Below are 23,568 nucleotides of genomic sequence, written 5' to 3' on the forward strand. Positions count from 1 at the left end.
GCTCACCCAGCCCCATCCCAATCACCACAAACTGTGTGCCTACAAGTTAGGACTAGGTAATAAACATGGGTCAGCATTATTTATTACCTGATCAGTAAACACTAAAATTAAAATTCTTTAACTCCCAGACTGTTACCTCACAGTCTGGGATGATTTAATCTAATAAGGACAGATAGCAGATATTGTGTCTGTTTCAGAAAGTACTCACACAGCTGGCTCTACCAACTTTTTGCTTTTTAAAGTCAATTATCTTTGAGATATATAGAATTACAAATAATCCTCATTACATAGCACAAGAATAGAAAAAATCAGAATTCAAGTATTTAAAAATATGTTATACATATACTAATAGACTTATATTTTGATCACTAAGTTGATAATGCAAAAATATGAAGCATATTACCTATGTGACCATCTATAGATCAAACATTTACACTTCATGTATGTTTCTTTGCTTACAAATGCAGGCATTTTGTTGTTTCTTGACAAGTGAATAATTACATCTCTTAAAAGTTACTATTCAACTGAAACCACAACCTCTCTCTCAAAATACCACAGTCTTAGCAGCTCTTCCTGGCTTGAAGGTCCAAGGAGGATATCAGCCAGACATGACTGATGGCATGTTAATCAAACATGCTGCCCTGCCAAGAGCTTGTTCCTACACTGGCAGTGCAAGAGAACCATCTATGTCTCACCTGCACGTAGGGCAGATGTGAGACCCTCCAGGGTTTGGTGTCCCTTTGGAATCACCACAGCTGCAGGTGACACACAGGTGTGTGCAGTGAGTTCTGCAGTGAAAATCCACGGGAAGAGTTAAGTGTACAGGAGGAGGCCAGGAAAACCTACTTTAATTGCATCAGGCACTGTTCAGCCCATCCCTTGCATTCTGTGTGCACCCAGCCTCCATCTCACGAGTACTAATGAGATAACATCGGGCAATCCGCACAGGGCCTGAGCTGCTTCCACACCATTTTGTGTGCCAACTCAAGTTACTTTTTTGTTAAATTGCTGCTTTTTACAACTGCTCACCTGTGTGAACTAAGAGCTTAGTATTCCAGGCAGATACTCTGAGCAGTGTTCCTCCACGGAGCTCAAGGATTTTCTCACGTGTGCATTGCCCACTGGAACATTCATTCACTTTAACAGATCCTCCTGATGTGTTTCATAATGTCCAAAATTTGACATGCCAGGAGTTCAAAGACTGAGGATAACCAAAATGAAGGTCTTCAGGAGGGACAGAAGACATTCAGAGAAATGTGCATTGAGGTTTTACACCTACTGCGAGGCAGTTCCTGCAGGAAGAGAGAAGCACGTAACAATAAACTATCAAAAGAGTCTTGCACTTGTGCAAAGAGAGAACTGCTATTTAGATTCAGAAAGATGAACACAAGGTAACTCTTCAGACAAAGAAGACTCAGAGAATGTAGTAAAAATTATTAAAAGAAAGGAAGATTGTAAATTGACCTCGTGGAGTCATGGAACAGTGCTGAATTTAGAAGATTAGAGGTTGGGTAGTAGAATACCTCACATCAAAACTCTGTATTTTTATCACTTTATACATGCATTTACTTGCTAAATTTTTGCAATACCAATAAGAAAAAGATAAAATACACTGTAGGCAAAAATAGCAGTGATGGAGGGAACATTTTTAATATTAGGGAGAACAGAAAGCATGCCTGAAAAATGCCAAGAATAATCAAAGAGAGATAGTCAAGGATGCATTATTCTTTCATCTTCCACTTAGCAAGTATCTGTGAGTATTGAAAATGCACATCCCACAAATGTTTAATTTTATTTGCAAAAAAATAGCCAAAATGATTCAACAATAATCCAGATTCCTTCAGAAGAACAGGAAGACCATGAGTCAGGTCTACCCACTGGAAGCAGGGTACCACAGACATGGATCAAAGGCGTGTTGTACGTGAAGCCATGAGCTCACCATTATGCCATCCCAAAAAGCTGCACTCCTGGGTACTGCTGCCTTTCAAACAGAGCAATGACATCCAGTCAAGATGATCTTGGAGCAACAGGGACTCAGTTTACCAGCTGATTGCCACAAAAGCTGTGCCAGGGGTTAACATGTGGAAGGACATACACACTGTGAAGCTCTTCTTCTTCTTCTATGGAATACTACTTAGGTGTAGGGGAAAAGGCACTGTTTTTTCAAAAAGGTACCATTTTCCAGATGAGTTCTGAAAGTTTACCATAATGTTGATTTTATTTGTCACAGGGGGGAAAATAAAAAAATCAGATATACAGCTTGAGAGTTTTTAGGCTGAGACAAGTTTCAGAGGTCAGATGATTAATGCCTATTTTGTTTGCTCAAGATGAAGCCACAAAATTATCAGCATTCTTTAAAATTATTGAAACAGACTATTTTGGCTTAGCTCTGATGTGTCTACCTGAAATCTCCAGGACGGCTTTTACACGTGCACACACACAATTCCAATGGCATCTCTTTTGTTCAGAAATAAAGCTTTGATTGCAATTCACCACAATTCTAGTAGACAACAAGCAACTTAATCAAATTACATTTCTATAAATTACTCTTCAGTCTCACAGACTCCCTACAGTGGTGGATAGCTACTATTTGAATCCCTATATTCCGTGAATATTTTGAAAAATTTTTAAAACATTTATTACACTTGTACTCAGAAACAAACAACAATATATGATGACTGTGGTTATTCTGCAAATAAAGTGAACAAGAAGAAAAATCAAACAATTGTAATCATATTAATGTAATCAACATTATTCTTCTTTTGCAATTGAAGCAAAAAAGAGGCTTTGGTGTTCCAGAAATAATGGCTTTATAATTAAGAATTTGCAAACCTTGGTACAAAAAAGGAGACTGTCAACATGAGCTGCTCTGTATAGTGCATTTTAGAGCACTTTTTCCCCACACCAAAAGAACAATTCCTTTTAAGGAAAGAGGATCGATTTTTCAGGTGTGGGTAACTCTTAAAGAAAACAAAGAAAAGTTTTGTTTTCTTTATATTTCAAAAGACCTCTGGAGACCAAAATATACAAACTCAAACATATCTAACCCAGACAGTGAAAGCCTGAGGTTTGATTACAGTGTATTACTCTTACACAGGTTTAAATTAACTGAAGAGGACAAACAAGGAAGAAGAGTTTTTACCACCGATGGAATGAAGGCTCTTTTCTTTAACAAAGTAACAGGAGATATCACCTTTCCCTGAGAAGGAGTCATTCACTATAAGCACAATGTGTTATTATTGTGATTTTTAATTGAAATGTAAATTCTGGGAACATTCTGACCTAATTTACTCCCAGAAAAAGAGGGCAAAATTCTCATTTTCAAAGCTCTATGCAGTCACTTCACTGTTATCAACAAGTCTTGGTCAATGGTCTGGGCTTCTACCACTCTGCAAAGCTGACAGTATTTCACAACACTCAGCTATGGCATCTTTACACAGCACTGTTGATTGTTACAGCAAATAACTCCATCTGATTTATTTCTTTGACAAAACATTTTTAAGAAATAGTTTTTAAATGGTTCTGAAATGACCAGGCTCTGTGGGCAGGATGCTGAATGCACTGACAGCAGCATCAGACTGCAGCAAAGCCTCCACAGGAGTGGGATCTCTCCTGCAACCCTCCTCACTCTCAAGAGCTTAAACCAAATCAGAGCTGTTGTTTGCACTCAAAATAAGTAAATCAGAGTAATATAGTAGGAATCCGGATTGCTGAAAAGTTAAACGTGGCCTAAGAGAGCCAACAACCACCACATGAAAGACACCTTGACAAAGTCATCGTCTTGTTCTCAACATCCAGGTATTACAAGAAACCCATATTTCTAGCTGATATAAACGGTAGAAGAAAAGCCTGAATTATCCTAACTTCTCATCCTTTCTGTGTATTTTCAGATGTACAATAAAAATCATAATATTAACTGTGAACAACAGTCACATTACAATGTACTTATATCCTAACAGGGATATAAGAGCATAATATAATATTAGAGCAAAATTACATAAGAAGTCCAGCACTTTCTGCAGAAAGCTGAGGTGAAAATGCAACTTGACAAAAAGGAATAAAATAATTCTGGCAGCAGGAAGATCATTTAGAAGGGTAATAATAATAATAACAACCAAAAAAAGAGAAAGGATTAGTGATCTTGGAAATCCATAGGGCATGAATTAAACACTATAATCAAATTGTTTTTGCAGCCATTTAGCATCTCATTTTCTTGCTGTGCAAGCTGAAGAACCACTTGAGACAGGCCATCTTGGAGAGTAACAAAGTGCACCAATAACTAACATGGGATGAAAAGAATATTGATAGCCTGTGACAAGCAGCTTCCTGAGAAATGTTTCTTAGTCAAATAGCAGCAATCATTAAATATATGAGGGTCAGACAATTTAATCTGCTCTTTTTATATGGATTAGTTTAGCAAAGTAACAGAAGAGACAATTAATGCCTCCATAGCTTTTCACGCCATGACACTAGCCCATCATTTTTAAAACAAATACTTGAAAGATTATTTCCTACACTACTGAATATGGCTGCACTCATTTTAGCCACTATTAACAGCACTGATCAGGACTGACTTTATTATGAGGCACAATTACACATTCCAGAAAATCATTACAGTAAAAGCACAGACTATCTTTTAAACAAAAGATAACTAAATATTTTACACAAAGATTTAAACTCCTGTAGTTTCCAAACTGAAACCATAATCCTGGAGAGGCTCTATTTCTCTGTGCCATTACAGATTTTATCATACAATCAGATTTATGTCTAGGGACAGAACACTGGTATCAGGGAAACACACACGATACTTGAATGAAACATGCTGACTGTTGAAGCATGAAGAAAATACACATAAAAATTCAGGGCGGGAGGCAAAGAAAAATAATCATTATAGTCTATAGAAAACTCCTGTAGACTGAAAAAAATAAGTGTAACCTGGTTGGGAAAAAACCATATCTCATTCTACAACTTAGTAAAGAACTACATACAACTAAAAGAAAGACAGTTTAAATCTTCTATTTAGAAAGTCAGAGCACTGGTCCACAAAGAATAACTAAATGAAATCCTAGGAGAATTTCTAACAGGTAAAGTATAATTTCAGTTTATCCAAGATGTCAGGGTAAGACCCCAGCTCCTGATGGAAAGTGTTACAAGTCATTTTAAGGCCAGCCATAAAGCTCTTGCAAGAAGCAGTCAGCTGTCCGAGGCCACCAGACACCCATCAGCAGCCTCACAATCTGATCCAAGGTTGCATTTCCAACCCGCACTGATACAGAAAGTCTTGCCAGCGTTACTGGGGTTTCCAGGACCTCCTCAGGTAGCTGTTCCTACAGGACACAGCACTTGCACACACACAGATCTTTCAGTACTTTGCTTTTCTCAGGTGTTTCCCTCTTGGCCCTTTCTGACAGTTGTTTGACAGATGATACAAATTGCCTGACACAGATTTTAAAGTCAGATATTTAAGAAAACGAATTACAGCTGATGTCTTTGGCATAATGCTTTGTGACACAGATAGTTAGGGAGAGTGACACAGCTGGAAAATAATGTAAGTTGAAAGCACTTGTAACAGCTCAGGATTCAAGGTGACTTTGTGCTATAAATCACTACTCTTATAATTGTTTTGAGATACACTTTCTGGATGAGATACAAAGCCCAGGAGATTCAACAGGTCTGTTTCCAACTGAATTCTCTGTCGTTTTTATCAAGCCTACTGAAACTGCAATTGCAAGTCAAAGCATGCTCATCAAAGCTTATACAGATTCACATTTCACAATTAGTCTTTCAAACTTTACTCCTTTATCATTGGGTGCTGAGTGTATATTTCCACCTCTTTTGTCTTTAAAGATAAAAAAAATGTTATTTGAGCTAGAGAGGAAGAGACATCACACACATTTCCACTTCTTTGCATACTCGCATGAAGAACTCCTAGCACGCTGAGCTAAATAAAATTCCTGATACTTTTTTCCATGGTTTGTTCAATAGTGCAGTAGGACAAGAGAGGAAAGCAAGTGCATGCCCTTGATGTTATTCAGGTTGGCAGCAACTGACCTGGTGCTATTATTCTGGAAGCTTTCTTGTGCTGGCTATACATTGCCCCAAAGACATTGGTCACCTACAGCAAAGATGAAAGCACAGGTCCTCTAACTTCAGTTTCACTGGTGAAACAAAGCAGAGACAACAAAATACCACCTCCACCTCCAAAACCTACCACCACCACCAGCCCACACTCAAAACAACCCCCCAAAACAAATCACTCTGAAGATTGAGTGTAATACAAAGGAAAATGAGGCCAAAGAGTACTCAAGAAATAATTAGGGGGTAATAGTGAACTTGACTTTTTTTTTTCTTCTTTTTTTTTTTTTTGACAGGCATTTTTAACTTTATCATTCAAAGTTTTCAACTAGCAGTTAGAAGAGAGACATAGAAAGCAGCACCAGACTTGTTCTATGATAATTTGGCAACACATTGGTCCACAGACACTGCTGACACCCAGGACATATCTTTTATTCAGATCACATTAATTCTAAAAGGTGAATCTTGGAAGAGTATGCAACTTAGTCCCAAAAAACTCATTTACACAACTGATACATTGTGTGTTTCATGTATAGAAGGTGGCTGAGGTACAAAACATAGATCCTGATGGTCATCTGAAGGTTTTAAACTTCTGAACAGGAAGAATTGGAAATTTATCTTTCCAATCCTACAACGCCATTAGCTTAAAATAAGCATAGAGTGCTATCATGTACAGGAAGGAGTAACAAAATCTGGCCCTGCGGAGCTGTGCGACAACTCACTAAATCTGGCCCTACTTAAGTTTCAGTGGCCACCAACAGTGTGAAGTATTGCTCAGCGGGAGAAAACAAGGCAAATCCAGTCCAGAGTAACCCACCCATTTTAATTAAAAAACAAGAATGGAATTAAAGGTTGCTTTAGGCAGTAATGGTAAAGTTGAATTAACATCAATATGGGAATCTTCCATTTATCATCCTGGAACAATCACATTTGAGCATATTTATTCTTTCTGAACATTTCTAAATTCAACAGTCTTAAATAAACACGAAGAACAGAAAGTTTCATGTTGGGTGACTAAAATGGCCTGGTTCAGCTCAGTTGCACAACAAACTGTTCATTGATTTGGGGCAGAGAGACTTCACCCAGGAGCTCAGACTGCCTCAAACACCATCCAGTGGTTCATGGAGTTATTACAGGACAGCCTCTGCTCCTTCTCATTACTCTCCCTTTGCAGGAGAGGTAGTTATAAGTATCTCAGAAAACTGAAACACAGGAAGGCAACTCTACCTCAGCCAAGGGGGAAAACAGCTAAAATATAAACCTAAGGATATTGGGATGTAAAAACAGGTAAGAGAAAAAACAAACCCCAGAAACTACACCTGCCATTTTATAGTGGACTTGCAATAAATGACCTTCAACAACCTGAGCTAATAAATCAGCCTCTACAATGACACAATAAAAGTGGCTTATGTGGCACAACCATGATCACTGCACTGTCTGGAGCATGAAATTCATATTTTAAAATCACGTACCATGTAATACACACACTTTGCGTTTCAGTCCTGCTATGTCCCACAGAGAGGAATGTTCAGCACTACTCCATCTACCTTTGCAAAAGCCCAGCTCTTCCCCATGAATCCCGACCAGGCTCACACACCCTACACACACTGAAAGACAAGATTAAGCAACCCTAACGAAAAGGAAGGAAAGCAACATAGCTGCTCTGTTAAGAAACAGACAAGTTGTTGATTTCTTTCTAGACAATCACTTTTTTGCATCATTTGGAGAAAAGATTCCTAGGAATTACAATGTCATTGACTGTCTTATTGTAATGTAGTCACACAAGAGACACTGTTCTTTGCCTCCCTTCTCTGCCATTGCAAAGAGCCTTGTGCTATCAGACTTCCACAAGGCATTTTGCAAACATTTTACTTGACTACACTGCTGTATTTTACAGAAAAGTGAAAAGGAAAACAAACTTCTTTGTAAGGCAGTACCCTAAAACCTCTGGGTTTTTTTGTTTTTTTTTTTTTTACTTCAGCCTAATTTCCAAAATATTCATGCAATTGTCTGTCACATGTTTAACATTGCTTCTACCTCTACACTTCTAAAGATCAAAAGTCTTCACTTAGAAGGGCCTTCTGTAGATCAGGTGCAAACACTTGCTCCACCCAAGGCACACAAAGCATCCTATACAAATATATATTTTGGCTCAGGTTCTCAGTTATGTCTGACTTCAGTGAAGATGTCCTAATTTACATCTTACTGCACACTTGGTCCTTTTCACAAGTCACTGTTATTCCCTTGGCAGGAAGTTATGGACATTATTTAAACACATGGAAAACTGAGGCAGAAAATTTAAATACATCTCTGTTTATCACCATTAAGATCTCAAGCACTTAGATGAGATATTCTCACCAAAGTAAGCATCACTACACTATTATTCCTAACATATATTAGGCAGGGTACTAGTCTAATTAATTCCCTCAATTTAATATGTTAGAAAAAGTTATTTCAAAATTTGAGAGGTGCATTTCCAAACAAAAAACCCAGCTGTTTTCTAATTGTACTTGTATTTCACCACCTTGGTCCTGGAATATTCTGACAGCTGTAAAATAAATAATTTAAATAATTATTTAAAGAAAGGGCAGCATATTATTCTAGGTCCTTAAATCATCAGAATTGTTGCTAAAGAAGAGAAACCAGAAATATAAGAACCCAAGAAACAAACAAGCTCTACAAAAAGAATTCCTACCTATAAGGCTCTTACCTGCCAGGATCTCACATATTCATGGCAGCTGCCACTGCACAGGAACATGGGAATGCTTACCTTAACAAAATGACCTCATACCCAGTGGAGGCTTAGAAACAGCCAACACAGCTCATGAGATCCAAGGAATCTGACAGAATAACCTCTCACTTATGCAAGTAACGGAGCAGGGTTATGTCAACACAATTGCCTTAAATTTAATGCACCATAATTCACATGCTGGAAAATCTTCATGGGATAAATTGTATCTTTAAGGGTAGTTATTCTTTTGCTTACATGTATGCACTTACGGGGGGAAAGGGTGTGAAGAAGAGCACTACAGAGCAAAGAAGTGCTCTGTAGTGAACACTTGTGCTGCTGACAGGGACCTGAGGGGGTTCCTCTGTGTAGGGCTGGGAGGAGAGACGAGGAGAGGAGAGGATCCTCACAGCCACACCCTGAGGGCTGGCACACTGCAGGGCAGTGTTTGGGTACCCTGCATAGTGCCAGAGGTATCCTCACATCTCATCTGCCCCAGCCACAAAGCCGCGGCAAAGGAGAGGGTGCCAGAGCTGCCCAGAAGGAACACCAGGAAATAATAAAAAAGTTTTGTTTCAAAGCCAGATGATAGCTTAAACTTTGCAAGAGGAGAGAGAAAAAGAAGCATATAGAATATAGAAACATATAAATAGAGAGTTATATCCTTCACTTATATATCAGCAATACTTGACAGCAGAGAACTTCTCCATTCCCCAAGCCTCAGAATGGGTAAGGGTAGTAGATAAGGACATTGGGTTATTCACATCTCAAATTGCAACAAAGTAATCAGTTACACCATCAACACCAATAAACTAGTCAGCTGCATTGAAGTTAAATATTCCATTGGATCAAATACATGCATCTAACAGCTCATAAGTGCTAGCAGCTTAAGGAAGAAACCATTGCATTGTTTGCTTACATTTTAGCTGATTTCTAAGCCTTCAGCAATATGATTTTTTAAATGGGAAGATAAGAGATTATAAAAAGGTTACTTGGTTTCAAATTACCATTATCCTACATGGATGTGATGCTACAGTGTAATTTCCTCTGCTGCTATAAGTTATCTATAAGCATTTAGGCACTATTCCACTTTATTCACCCACTTCCATGGTTCCAAAATCTACTGGGTATGCTTCCAGGCTAGGAGTATGAAAATCCTACTCAGTATAGTTGAAAACTCGAATGTAAATGGATGATTCTCCATTGGTACAAATACTTTATGTAATTCAACAGGATTGTTTCATGTGCTTCACAGGTTAGTAACATTTTCTTCACACAGACAACAGCATAAATGCTTTGGTGTTTAGTTTGATAGCCTAAAACAATCCCTTTCTACACTAAAAAAATCTTGCAACAACTCATTAAAAAGTTGTAATAAACATAAGATACTAGGAAATACTCATGGCTAGTGACTGACATACTTCACTGAAGGCACTGGCTTTTGATAGTGCAAGAGCTGGTCATATGAAACATATTTAAATAGTGCAACAGAACCTGCATGAGATGAGCAAGAGACATTTGACTTGACATTTGTCAAGTCTCTCTACAGCCCAACTGATTACAGCTCATTGGTGATACACTATAAACACTTCCATATTCCAGATTTCACACAAGCATTTATGTACTAGTGACCTACACTGCATAGCAGGAGTAAGGAATCCACCATCAGGACTTCTGTATTTCACTGAGCTCCAGAAAGGAGTCTGACTACTTTCATAATTGTGTTGAGGAATCAGGTGTTGCAGCCACTGAGACATGAGTCTTGTCTTGCTAACATCTGGTTTAAACCAGCACAAATAAGAGGGGAGTCAGGGCTGGGATTCCCTTCTTATTTCTGTGGCCAAGTCACTGCTGAATTTAGGCAAACTGCTTAACTAATCCTTACTAGCAGAGTCCCTTATTTTGCTGAGGAGTTAAAATGGTATTTATCTACTTTAAGGGAATTAGTGTTGTCCAATACTTACATTTATAGAATATTTTGAGAGTCCTAAATAAATGCAATATCACCCCCTTTTGTCTGGAGCAGCAAGCTAATGTGTAGGGAGCACTCTTTCCATTAGGAGAAATTGATGATAAAGTCTGCTCCTTCTCTGGCACCAACAACATGCTGTTTCTCTGAAAATAAGAGGAATTAGACAGCTGGAGATGGTTTCTTTTCTCTTAATTCTAAGCTTTCTTTTCTCAGCATTCAACTTAAAACGTTTTGGCACTTCTCTCAAGTAAAGCTTGAACTAGTGTTCATGTGGTTCTGACTGATGGTTTTTTACTTCTTTTCCTTTCTCCTTACAAGCTGTTTTTCCTGTATCATTCCATCAAACACTTGTGCTAAAGGCTCTACAAAGCCTCTCGTGTGTCTTTGTTTTGGGCAGTGTCACATGTGGGTGCCTTGGGGGAGGCTCCCGGTGCTGCAGGTACCTGGCTCAATAAAGGGCATGAATGACCTCTCGCTTTCTGAAACGGGGGCACTGCCAAAGGCCTCAGTTTCAATCTACTGCAGCATTATCAGCAACACAATCAATTACTAATAACAGCTACACAGAGGCAAACATTTCCTGGATATTCTTAACTGAGTCTTTAATTCCCTTTTTTCCTCCTTCGTGTGTTCTGAATCCTACACTGATGTCCCCAGAAGTTCTCATCCTGAGTTATATCCAGTATGGTAAAGCCAGCTGAAAATATTCTTCTGTACATCTCCAACTAGTGCAGTATTTTGGGCATGGTTATAAGTTAATCAGCTTTTTAAACAGCAGATGTTACAACAGTATCTCTTACTACAATTATAACAGTGTAAATGTGCTTTGACCAGGATGGCTTTACACTCCATAGGGTGCCTTTCTACTGGCAAAATACTTCAGTGCTTACCTACCTGCCTGTGTACAGTTAAGGAAATGAAAATATGATATACTTCTATTAGCATCAGCTCAGGTATTTCTAACGATACATTCTGTTTTACTGAACCAAATTATTTCCCTTCCCACCCAGGACATTCAATAAATATTTTATAAAAAGTAGACTTCTGCTTTTGCAGCTCATATGAAACATATTTAAACAGTACCTGCAAGAGATTAGCAAACATTTGTCAAAGTTCTCAATGCTCACAATGAGTACAGCTTATTAGTGCCACCTTTAAAACAGTTGTTTTATTTTATTTCACAATGAAACCTATGACAAACCCTAAATCAGGAGAAAGAAAAAAAAATCAAAGTAACTTGTTTTTCTTCAGGGGGAATTTTGACCCTCTGCAAGAACAATCAGCACAAGTAGAATCCTAATAAGACTGTGATATTATGTGGCATTGTTGTTGGACAAGTTTTCTAGCGACTTGTACATGAGATTTTTATGAAGTAAGAAAATAGGCAAACATGAAAACATCCTTAGGTTTTAGATCTCAAAGACACAAGAAATACTTCCTTTAAGCAGGTGTGCCTTCCTGGGCAGCTGTTTAAGATTAGTAAATTACAAGCTCAGGATTTTATTCTTAAATATGGCCAAAGAAAAAACTCTTCAGTCTGGCAAGTTGGAGTCAAACTGCCACAATGAGCACCTGTTGAGAAAGCCCATTATTTGAAGCTGGAGGTTCTGGGTGAAAAGATCACTGTGAATTAATTTTGATTGCTTTACAAAACTCTCCATAACAAATGGTCCCTGACAAGGGTATCAGGGGACTTCCATTTGAAGGGGAGAAAAAAAGATTTTGTTTCCAGGAAGGTAACATAATCTCTGCAGTGACATTAAAACACACCAGTGGTTGTGCTTGCTTGAATCTCTCTTCTGAAACAGATTGTATTTGCTTAGGTTACCAGGTATTAGGTTTTGGGAAGGGAAAGGGAAAAAATGATATCAAAATCTTATCTAAAAAGTTAGCTAAAAAGAATATGGCCAGAGATCCATGAATCCCGAATTGTTAAGGCATTTATTTGCTTACAGGTTTAATCACAGACACATTTCTGGGTGTTCCGGATTGCTATTTGCATTGCCAAAAAAGAGGAGGAGAAGAAAAGAATAAACCAAAACAAAGGTTTTGCACTTGACTAAATAAATCAGCAGTTTTCTTGTATGTATTAACTCCAGTAGTAGCTAAAGTAAGTTAAAGTAATAGTAAGGATAATAAGAATATCTAGCAAATGCTTCTCTTGCTTGGTACACAGGCTATTGAATGAAACACTGTCTGTCTCTCTGATAAGAAGTTTTCATGCAAAATATACAACAGCACTACCTGTCTGTCACCCCCTGATTAAATCTAAGGCCAAGCTTACCATCTGTGCAAATGAAAAGTGTAATGTTCTACCAACTACTCTGCATGACCACTTTACTTAAGGGTTTCCTGCAAAATGATTTTCAGTTCTTTCAGGGATTATTTTTAGAACAAAAAGAATCACCAGAAACTACTATGCTTTTAGCCAATAATTATGATCCAATTGACTTTATGCTTGATTTGTCAACTTTTTGCCATTAATTTTACATGAATTACAACTTCTGATTCCTTCAAAACTGACTGTAGTAATAACTGCATGCATATGAAGATAATAAAATGCTCATAATGACTTCCTTTTTTATGTGTGTTCTGTTTTTAAGGTAACCTGAATTATATGATCAGTATATTAATTGCACCTACACAAAAATTTTGGTGTGGCTGGATTCATATGGCTACCAGAGGCTTGTGTCTATGGCTAGCAAAATCACTGCAGCCTAATAAAGTCAGAACGTGGACACATACTCTGAGAAATAAAAGAATTCTAAGTAAATCAGACCCTGCACTTAGGTAATTTATGGTATAGGTAGGAACCAGTCTGATATTTGACCACCAGCCATATAGTGTTTCCAACTTTTGCAGAATCTCTGTTTTACAACCAGGGCACAGAACAGACACCCGAAGAAACAAATACTGATGCTCTTCTATTTCTTTCTAAAACCCAGGCTGATATATTGTCATAATCCCCGAAATATTAAAAGAAGTCTTCCAGCAGTGGTACATAGCTGTTGTAAATAAAACTGATAACCTGACCTGTTTGGAGTTGAACATAAACTCTGCATTGAAAAGATGCATGCCAGCTCCATTTACCTGCACATGCCTTTGACAACAGCACAGTCCTGCAGCCCCCACAGCTCCTGCCCTCCCAGAACCTTCCCAAAGATGGATGCATGAGGGAGAAATTGACTGAACAGACACTGACCAGTATAAATTACTTCTATTTGAACAAGTTGAGGGCTTCTTCTACACAATTTTCTTTTCTACCCAACTTCAGCTATCCTATATAACTCTTCAAATTATTTTTATATAACCAATAGATTTATTCTCTTGTCAATTCCATTATTCATCTAACATAAGACATGAAGCAATGGGTAAAAGTGAAAAAAATCCCATAGATATTGTTTTACCTTAAAAAGACAAGAAAATATGAAATCTTTCTAATAATGCCCGTGATTCTATTATAGCACATTAAAAACACAGTGCACACCAGAAAAGTATGAGTAGTGGGAAATCTGTAATATATCACTTGCTTTTTTTCTTCATGTCTCTAAAATAAACTACAACTTTCCCATGCTGAAAATTTTTTTCCTTAAGTTAATAAAATCTGTCACTTTCCATAATGGCTGATTGGAAGAAAGTCCACAGGTGCAGTATTCTGTTGTTCACAGCTTGGGAAGTCATGGCTTATAATAAAAAGCCCTCTGTGTTATGGTCCTCCTTCCCCATCAATTCACATCAAGTATTATTAGAATCATCTGCCACCTCAGTGGTGCTTCCTCTGTGCTCAAACTGCAGAAGCAACAATGACATTTTAGTGCTCTGCAGGTGCTGCTGTGTGTGGTCACGGACACAGAAGCGTGGCCTGCTATTGTTCTCCAGCAGCACTTTGATCTCAAACACAAAAAGCACAAAAAGCCACAGAGCTGCCTGCCCTATTCATTCTTATGCTGGGCCGATACTAAGCGCAGAGAGAAAGAAGAGGTGACAAGAGCTGGGCAATCCATAATATTTATTTCAACAAATGCTTCAAATCTTTTTAAACATCATAAAAACATGGCTCATTAAACTACAACAGCCTTGAAATTGTGTTATAAAACCACAAAACAAAAATCAATACTTCTGCTGAAAAGGAGGTAATGAAATATATCGAGTTGGTTGAAAAGTTGTTTGTATGAATCATAATATTATTATGGGCACAACGCTTCTGCTCCCAATACTTAAAGTTAACAAACTAGGGAGTGTTTTCCATCCCATCACTTAAACAGGTGCCACAAGGTAGTATTTATCAGTTATTTTCCAGACTTGATCCTTCTGCCATAAATAATGCTGGGATACAGGAGGCTTTGTAAAAGGAGATCAATCCAATGCATATTTGCTACCTGAGCTTCAGCTGTTGTATTATTTCACAGTTTGATCAATAATGTGCTCCACAATAGCCAGGGAAAAAGCCACAACATCACCCTGATGAGTCACTGTAGGTTTACTGCTGAACCAGAAAGAGGTAACATTTCTGATTTTATAAAGACTAAATTTGGTTAGCAGCATTTGACCACTAATAAATAGTTTAACTCTCAATTTCCAGTCTTTTGCAGTGACTTGTCCAGATTTTCAGCAGTTACATAAACTCGTCTGGAAACAACACTCCCTCTGCTGAAACAAAGTCCTCTAGAACTCTCTATTTTTTTTTTTTTTAGTTGGGGTTATTGGTCTGCAAGTGAATTCAGAGAAATCTGGTACTTAAAAGTATTTTGATGCTGACAAACAATAATGGTATTGCTATTTTTCTCAAGGAAAATCAACTATAAATACCTAGAAACAATAAAGAACAGAAGGAAAAGAGATTGAACAGTAACTAAATGAGACTAGCCAAAGGCTCAGCAGCTACTCATAGCCACTGCACTCTCACCCTCCTCAAAAATAAACCCCCAAATCTGCCAAGCTCTGTTTGTAATGTAATCAGAAGACAGCAAAAGCTTCCCCTCCTGAAATTAGTTCATTTAAAAGGACAGTGCTATCTCCACACAAGTATTTCAAAATGAAATAAAGAAGAAAACTATATATCAAATCAATTGATGGAGGGTGGAGGGAACTAAAAGCAGTTTTTAAGACTTGTGCAGATTCCTTTAACTATTTCCTCCAAAAGAGAAAATGCATAATATTCAACAGAGTCCAACCTGGGCTCTGGGAAGAGAGGACTACAGACCAGAACCTGAGACTTCTGTACATCTGATTTGCTGAAGAGAAACAAGGTCCCTGATTTAGGACAAACTCATCCAAAACAACTCCATAGCTGCCCCTGCTGTAGCCAAACTCTTTTCTGCATATCACTTCTTATATATGAACATTACAGGGCAGACTGAGCCATTTTAATGTGCCTCAGTATGAGGCACAGACCATGATGCATGTCCATCCCATCATTTTAGACAGTTATGGTGGCACTGGGAACACTCTAGATGTCTGCTCCCCATGAGAAAACAAAAGCTCGGTTTTATCCCCCCAGCAGAAAAATCTCACTTCCTACAGCATGTGAGCTTCTAATCCCAGCTAGGGAATGGTTCTACAGAAGCTGAGGAAATGCCATCCTGTAAATGAACATCTCAACTTCCCTTTGGCATGCAGAATGAACCAGCTCCTCCAATTCCAGCAAGGAGCCTTTCCAAATTATGCTTTGATTTTATTCCTTAACAGGAGGAGGAGAAAAGGTGTTATAGCTGGTAGCTACTGATATTTAATGTTACACTTATTTTTACTTTATTGTTTTCTATAAATAGTCTTGTCTTTCACCAGCTCTACTGTTGATAGAACCTTTTCCAGTAACTGTCAACATTACACAGAGCCTTAACCCCTGAGAGAGAAAGAAAGGAGGGGGTGGAAGATGAGAGACAACTACTAATCCTGCAGAGAGACAAATCACATCATCACAGGGCTCCCTGCTACTTCAGAGCCTTCTACAGTAACCAGCTGTATCAAAATTTTGTTTGCTTAAGGTCGAATCTCCCCAAAATGTTATTTAGAAATGCAGCAGCCTGGATCTGACCCTCTACAACCCCCAGTCACATCCCATGTCAGCTAGGAGTACCTGACAATGTCCTGGCTCCATCTGCACATTGCCCCTGCCACTTGTACACATAGAAACTAATCACACACTGACTCATTTATTTCCTTTGGTAACATTAAAAAATAATAATATCATTACTTTTTGTGGGAAAACTGCTGTCCAGAAGGGCAGAAGGCATTAGGATGATCTCAGTGTGTTTGTCTAGGATGTCAGCTGGTAACTGTCCACTATCATGGGCTAGGGCCATGATTTTAAGTGACTTTGTGTCAACACATTTTAACAGCTTGATTATTAGACAGGGTACCACATTCTAAAAATCATGATTCTTTGGGATGGTTTAAATGGAGCATTATATAAATTGGAATAGCACAACTGGAATAGCACAATTCTTGTTGTTAATGTTGTCAATATCTAATTTTCAACTAAAAAGTAAGTCCTTCAAGATGAGTAGTAGAGCATAAGAAAATATTAGAGACTTGCACCAAAAGCACCAGCTACAGGACTCCAATTTGCACAGTTTATTTCAGTTCACTCTCCACTACACCACACTGGCCATGAGCTCTTTCATATCATCCTGCCTCAGACACTACCCTCAAACAAACCAGAAGGTCACTAAGGCAACAAGTGTGAACTACCACCCTGTATATTACCCAGCGTTTTTCTTTTGATTAAATATGACCTTTACAATTCAACCTACTTTTTCTTACCATTTCTTAAATATATGAGAAATATAAAAAGAGAACTGATTACTTGAATCTGTTATCTCTGATAAATATCACAGAACTGGAAATCAGCTCTGGGTACTTGCTTGTAAGGCAGCAATGGAATCAATATTTCCCTGTACTGTTCCCAAGAAAGGGACATCTTGTCTACATGGAAAATTTTAAAAGATCATGGCTACATCCAATAGTTGAGCAAAAACACAGTGTCTCTTGAGACCTTCTGCAAAATCTGATGATTTGATTATACAAATACAGTGAAAATGTAAGTTTCTATAATACAGGCATAACTTTTGAGCTTCATCTAATAAGTGACAAATAACGTACTGAGGTACCAGCAGAGCACTTCCAGATGTTCCAGTAGATGCTGAAATGCAAAATACTGTGTGTTGGCTGTTTTAGAACCATTTATGTTCCCAGAGAGTAGCCATGTATGATATACACACATTGTAAAAGACCAGTGAAAGGTTTCCTATCTGATTACCCCAAATAAGCAAAATTAAAGGTAAGGAACTGTTGTTAGTGTCATTTGACAAAACACATCAGAAGATTGGAGCAACTGGCTGAGGCCACATGTGCCCTGAACCAGAGATGAAACTTCCATTTCCTAAATTATCCCCTTGCATTTTAGCCACAAGCAAAACATCTAGATAAGCCTCCAAGGTTCCGAATCACTCATAATTAAAATGTAATAATTTCCATTCAGCAGTGCTAACAATAAAGGAATATGTGTGCATCATGCTAGTGCATCCTTAGAGAGTGAAAACAACAAAACCACAGGTTCAGCAGCACCGATGCGGGAATTAGATTCCAGTATTGTTGTTAACTTTTCATTTTCACTAATGGCTTTTAAGAAAGCCAGACATTTTTCCTCAGTCCATTTTACCTTTTCCCTCCATTTGACAAATATTGATTTTCATTTCCTCCAAGTTTAAGTGCATTGAATGCTACTGTGACTGGTTTGTTTGCTTTTTTGTTTGTGTCCCAGCTTTATTGAGGATGCCAGCGTGAATGCATGCAGCTTTCAAAAGAAGGAATTGGTTTAATAACTTCTTAAGATCCAGGAGAGAACACAGGGGCCCAGTCTACTTTTTGTATAGGTCATGCAGGAAAAGCGACTCTAGGTGCCTGTCTGATGTCAGTAAGGAGACTCTGAAGTAATAGCCACAGTGTTTTAAGCTGCCACTGCTGTGCTCTGTAACAACAGGACAGATTATGGAGTGTTCTCCCCCCACTTCAGTATAAATTTAGACATACTTCAGTGGCATTTTAAGCTAAGACTATTTTGTAGGCAGTTGTCCCTCTAGGAGGTTCGGTTTGGAAGGTAACACCTCGTGAAATTCTGGCTCAAACAAGCCATAGCTTTATGAATTCTTTTCTGCCTGACTCACTGATATATAAGCTCAACCTCCTTTTGTAAAATGGTCTCCTTAAGCTTTGCAAACCTGCCCAGCACATTTTAGACTCTTTCCTATCTCCCTATCTGAGGGAGTAAGAACTCCCTCAGACCTTGTGCTGATATGAATGAAGAGTGCTTATGAGATCTATTTCACCCATTCAAATATGGAAGCAGGAGAAATCTCAGTGGACAGGAATAAACATCTGGACTGAAAGGGAAAGAAAGTAACATCTTAAACAGCCACATCCAGGATTACAAAAATTGTCTGTGCAGGACTCAGGCACTCTTCAGTGCTAGAAGCCAAAATAAGTTCAGCTGACTTGCAGGGGGTAAGGTTGGTTTGTGTGTATCAGCACCAGAGGTCTGTGCTGGTGCTGGGGGTTCCCCACAGCTGAGCTAACTGCTGATTTAACACCACAGCCAGCCCTCTTCTCAGCAGCAGCTCTGACACAAGGTGCTGAGATCACTCAGTACTCAGCCTAGACAAGTAAATACACACATAAACCTCTGAAATCTGTTCTGCCTTTCTCTACATAATTTCTTTGGATCCTCTAAGCACCAGAAAGACAGGGTTCATGTGAATGCACATTTAGTACTGAACATGATTGTCCACTTAGTTATTGTACATATGAAACAAATGTTAGCTTCACTATGTATTAACTGACATTTTAAAATCCTGACAAAAGTAAAGCAACTCAGAATTTTTCACTGCTAGAAAAAGCTTATTTTCAAAACAGGCAGTGCTTTGAAAAAATTCTTTACATCATTCATCCAATTAGTCTCACTGCCTTCACTTTGGAATAATTTTTAAAAAAAAGATGAGGAAAAACAAAGAAATGTTTTTGTTAGTGATGAGCGGGGTTAAATCCATTATAGTGTGCCAGATCACTCCATTTTTTGCTTTCCATATTCAATTCTAAATAGGTCTCATGTTGCACCACCTGATGCCAGGTGCTTCAGGGCTTCTGCTACACCCACCTGACACTGTGATGCTGCATTTTTAAGACCTTTAAATAATGAAAATAGACCTTTGAACTTCAGCACCGTGCTGGTCAAGAGAGCTGTCTGTACAGATGATGTGAATGTCTGCTAACATGGAGAGACTTCTTACTTTTGAAATGAAATGACACCAGGAGTTTCAGGGCTGATCTTTCCAGAGAGAATCTTCCTTATTAGCAGAGGTGACCAGGTACAACACGGGCATGGACATGGTTTTGGTGCCCATCTCACCTGATTTTAAAGTTCCTTCCAGAAGTGACAGTAACTTCGGAAAGTTCAAAAGAGCTTGCAACTTGGGTTAACTAATTATTTGCTATAAAAAGAAAACTGGCATCACTTTCTTTGCATGTCTCCAGTGGGTGCTCCCACAAGTGTACTGCATGCTCTGAGATACTGGCCTCGCTCTCCACACAGAGCATTGCACAGAATGACTGCAACCCTCACAGGCGTGTTCCTCACCAGCTCCTGCAGTGCTAGACAGACTTATGCACTGAAGAAAATTCCTCTTTCCTACTCTCCTTTTTTCACTTTTTTCGCTCCCCTTCTCATATCATTGAGAAATTTTTCCTCTTAAGAATTTTAGCTTGTGGATTAAAAAATACATGTCTAAATTAAAACAGAAGAGAAAATGGAAACTGAAGAGATTTGTGGTAGGACAAATAATAATACAGAAATGTCATTTTAATCACTATCATTCCTACACCTTATTACCTGTAAAACATTTCAGTTACTGGATGTTGTTCAGGGCATCCTGGTATCCCATATCCCTGGAACAAGATCTTCCCAGGAAGGAATCACAAAGCAACCACCATCTTCCAGGCATCTCCTAAGCCACTGTCAAAGTGACACAGGGACTTGCTCAGGGTAACCATTCCAATATTAACTGTATCCTGGATGTAAAATCCAGAAATATCAAATCAGAAAATCATAGGCACAGCTGTCAGTAACTCTGTTCTCAGCTGAAGCCCCATACTTTCCAATTCTTCCTGTTCTTTCATATTAAGAATTGTATTTCCAAGCTTCTACTCCTCAATGTTTTGTCTAGAGATACATATTTATATAACAGCCTGTGTTGTAGGTGAAATCTTTAAGTCAATTTCAGCTTGGCAGTTAACAGACATATTGCTTCCAGCTTGTATAAATAACTGTACCTACTTATTTGCAAAACATTATTTTAACTTCTGTCAACTCATATGCATAAGTGAAGGAAAACAAATTTTTAAAAGTTGTTTTGATTGGGAAAAAACCCCAAACAAACCCCAACCAAAAAGGAACAAGCCTGGAGAACTACTGAACACTGACAGGGAAACAAACCTGCAGAGCTATGGAACACTGGCAAGGAGACAGCAAAAATGAAATGTCGTGCTACAGTCACACCTTCTGCTGCCAAGTAAAACTGGCCTCACGCAAATACAGCCACGTAAATTGTGACTTCAGGACTTTCAAAAGCAGGAAGCACGCCCCAAAGAAATGGTCAAAACAAGAAGCAGCCTTTGCATTTTGATGGTCAGCAAATATTCTTCACAAAGCAGGAACAAACCGAGGCATTTGTTGCCTACTGCAACTGGGAGGGCTTACAACCTGTCCCTAAGTCTCAAACCAAAGCCCAGCCTAGGAAGAAACACTGAAATTCAACAGACTTTTCCCTGAGAAAAGGGTTTAGGATTTGGTCGTCATCAGCACACGAAATAAACCGGGCAATTTGCTGCTTCCTCTCCCTTCTCACGCCTGCCTGGCCAATAGGGAAACCTCATTCCTGCCCTCCCCGCGTGCTGCCCCGATCGTCTCTCCACTCCGCCGGTATCGCGGCTCCGTTTGACAAGCCCTTCCCTCCGTCTGCCCGGTGTGCCCGTGAAGGTGCAGCGAGCCCCCGCCAGGTTGCTCCGCCGCCGGGCACCGCGTCCTCGCCCCGCCGCGGCGCTCGGGGACGCCCCAAATTCCCCGGGCCAGCTGCTGGCAGCGGTGCCCGGCGGGAGGGGCGGTGCCCGGCCAGCACCGTCCTGCCGCTCCGCCGCGGGCTGTTTCCGAGTCGGGAAGTTTCGCACGCCATTAGCCCAATTTTTAAATAAATCACGTCTGTTTCTGGGTGAAGAAAATTACTCGGGATGATTAAATGATTGCGTTGAACGATCGCTGGCGCTTAAGAGAAAGAAAAAGAGAATACCAACCCACCCCACTGTGCTTTATTTTAATGGATGATAAAATTGCGATGGGCGAGACGGGGGGGGAAGGGTGAGGGGGGAAAGAAAACTTTGTTGCTAATGAGAAAAATGAGGTCGTGAAAACAAAACCGTAAAGAAAAAAATTCTGCTCTTGAATAAAGATTAATTCAGTGTCTGTGAATAAGAAACGCTGCGCTGGGTAATTGCAACGAGGTAGCGCGGCTCCCAGCTGCGAGGCGATGCGGGCACCTTTGTGCGCTTGCCAGGGCAGCTCTGGGGAGAGGTAACTTCCCCCGGTCCCCACGGTCTTGTGTTGAGTAACGGGAAATTTAAAATTCCGCGTTTCCAGAGCAAGTTATTCCCCCTTCCCTGATCCCCCTCCCCCGCTTCCCCTTGTAGGAGGCCAGCTGGGTGCTCCGCCTGACGGGGCGGGGAGCCCCGAGCCGCCTCTGGCCCCGCACCCTGCGGGCACAGGGACGATGCTCCCGGCCTCTGCAGCGGGCTGGCCCCAGCCCTGCTCGGGGCTGGCAGGAGAAAGGGAACGGAAGGCTCCAGCGCAGCGCGGGGACAACGGCCCGGCACCTTCCGCACAGCGGGCGGCACAGCTCGGGCACCCATGGCTCGGCCCGGCACGGCCCGGGCACCCATGGCTCGGCCCGGCACGGCCCGGGCACCCATGGCTCGGCCCGGCACGGCCCGGGCACCCATGGCTCGGCCCGGCACGGCCCGGGCTCTCTCCCTCAGCCCGGCACAGCGGGATGGACGCACGGGGCGCTGGCCGCTCCTCCCGCTAGCACCCACCTCCGCCGACAGCAGCGAGGGCAGCGCGGAGCGAAGCAGCAGCACGGCGGGGCAGCGCCCCGGCCCACCGGGAACCGCCGCCCTGCCGGGCTCAGGGGCCGGCAGGCTGTCCCGGGGAGCCTCGCCCGCCGCAGCCGCCAGCACCGCAGGGAAACGCTTCGGAAGGGCTGGGGGATAAAAGGGTCTGTCGCCCCCGGCGGGTGCGGCTGGGCTGGGGGAGCCCCTCCTGGGTGCCCGCGGCCCCTCAGCTGAGCCCGGTGTGCGCGCAGGGTCCGCTCACGGAAGGGACCGGGGTGGGGGGGAAGCCCCAAGGTACAAGAAAGAAAATCGCTCCTTTTTTTTTTTTTTTCTGGTGTTTTTTGTTTGTTTGTTATCCCCCGAATGATGCCAAGCACGTACGTTACCCACCGGCAGGAGCGTCCGGGTGCCCGGGAAGGTTCGCGAGTGCGGGGTCCGCCTGCCCCGGGCGCGGCTTCCCTCGGAACCTAAAACTCCGCTTCCCCCTGGGAAGAGGCTCCGAGGGCTGAAGTTATAAAGGCACTAATGAAACTCAAGCCGCGGAAAGGAAACCCTCCCGGAGCGCTGGGGGCTGCTAACCCTTCCCTGGCAAATTCTCTGTTGCACACATCTCGATTCAGTTTAAAAGGAGAATTAG

At 40.6% G+C, this 23,568-nt stretch overlaps 1 long non-coding RNA gene across 1 annotated transcript in view; it reads right to left on the minus strand.

Annotated features, from left to right (window-relative positions):
- Positions 1-20,929, minus strand: part of LOC137481163 (uncharacterized) — a 187,818-nt gene extending 166,889 nt beyond the window's left edge. Inside the window, exon 1 of the long non-coding RNA XR_011003360.1 lies at positions 20,760-20,929. This is a non-coding gene — a long non-coding RNA (uncharacterized lncRNA). The remainder of the gene's footprint in view (positions 1-20,759) is intronic.
- Between the last annotated feature and the right edge of the window lie 2,639 nt (positions 20,930-23,568).

The sequence above is a fragment of the Anomalospiza imberbis genome, chromosome 12 (assembly GCF_031753505.1).
Source record: "Anomalospiza imberbis isolate Cuckoo-Finch-1a 21T00152 chromosome 12, ASM3175350v1, whole genome shotgun sequence".
NCBI lineage: Eukaryota > Metazoa > Chordata > Aves > Passeriformes > Viduidae > Anomalospiza > Anomalospiza imberbis.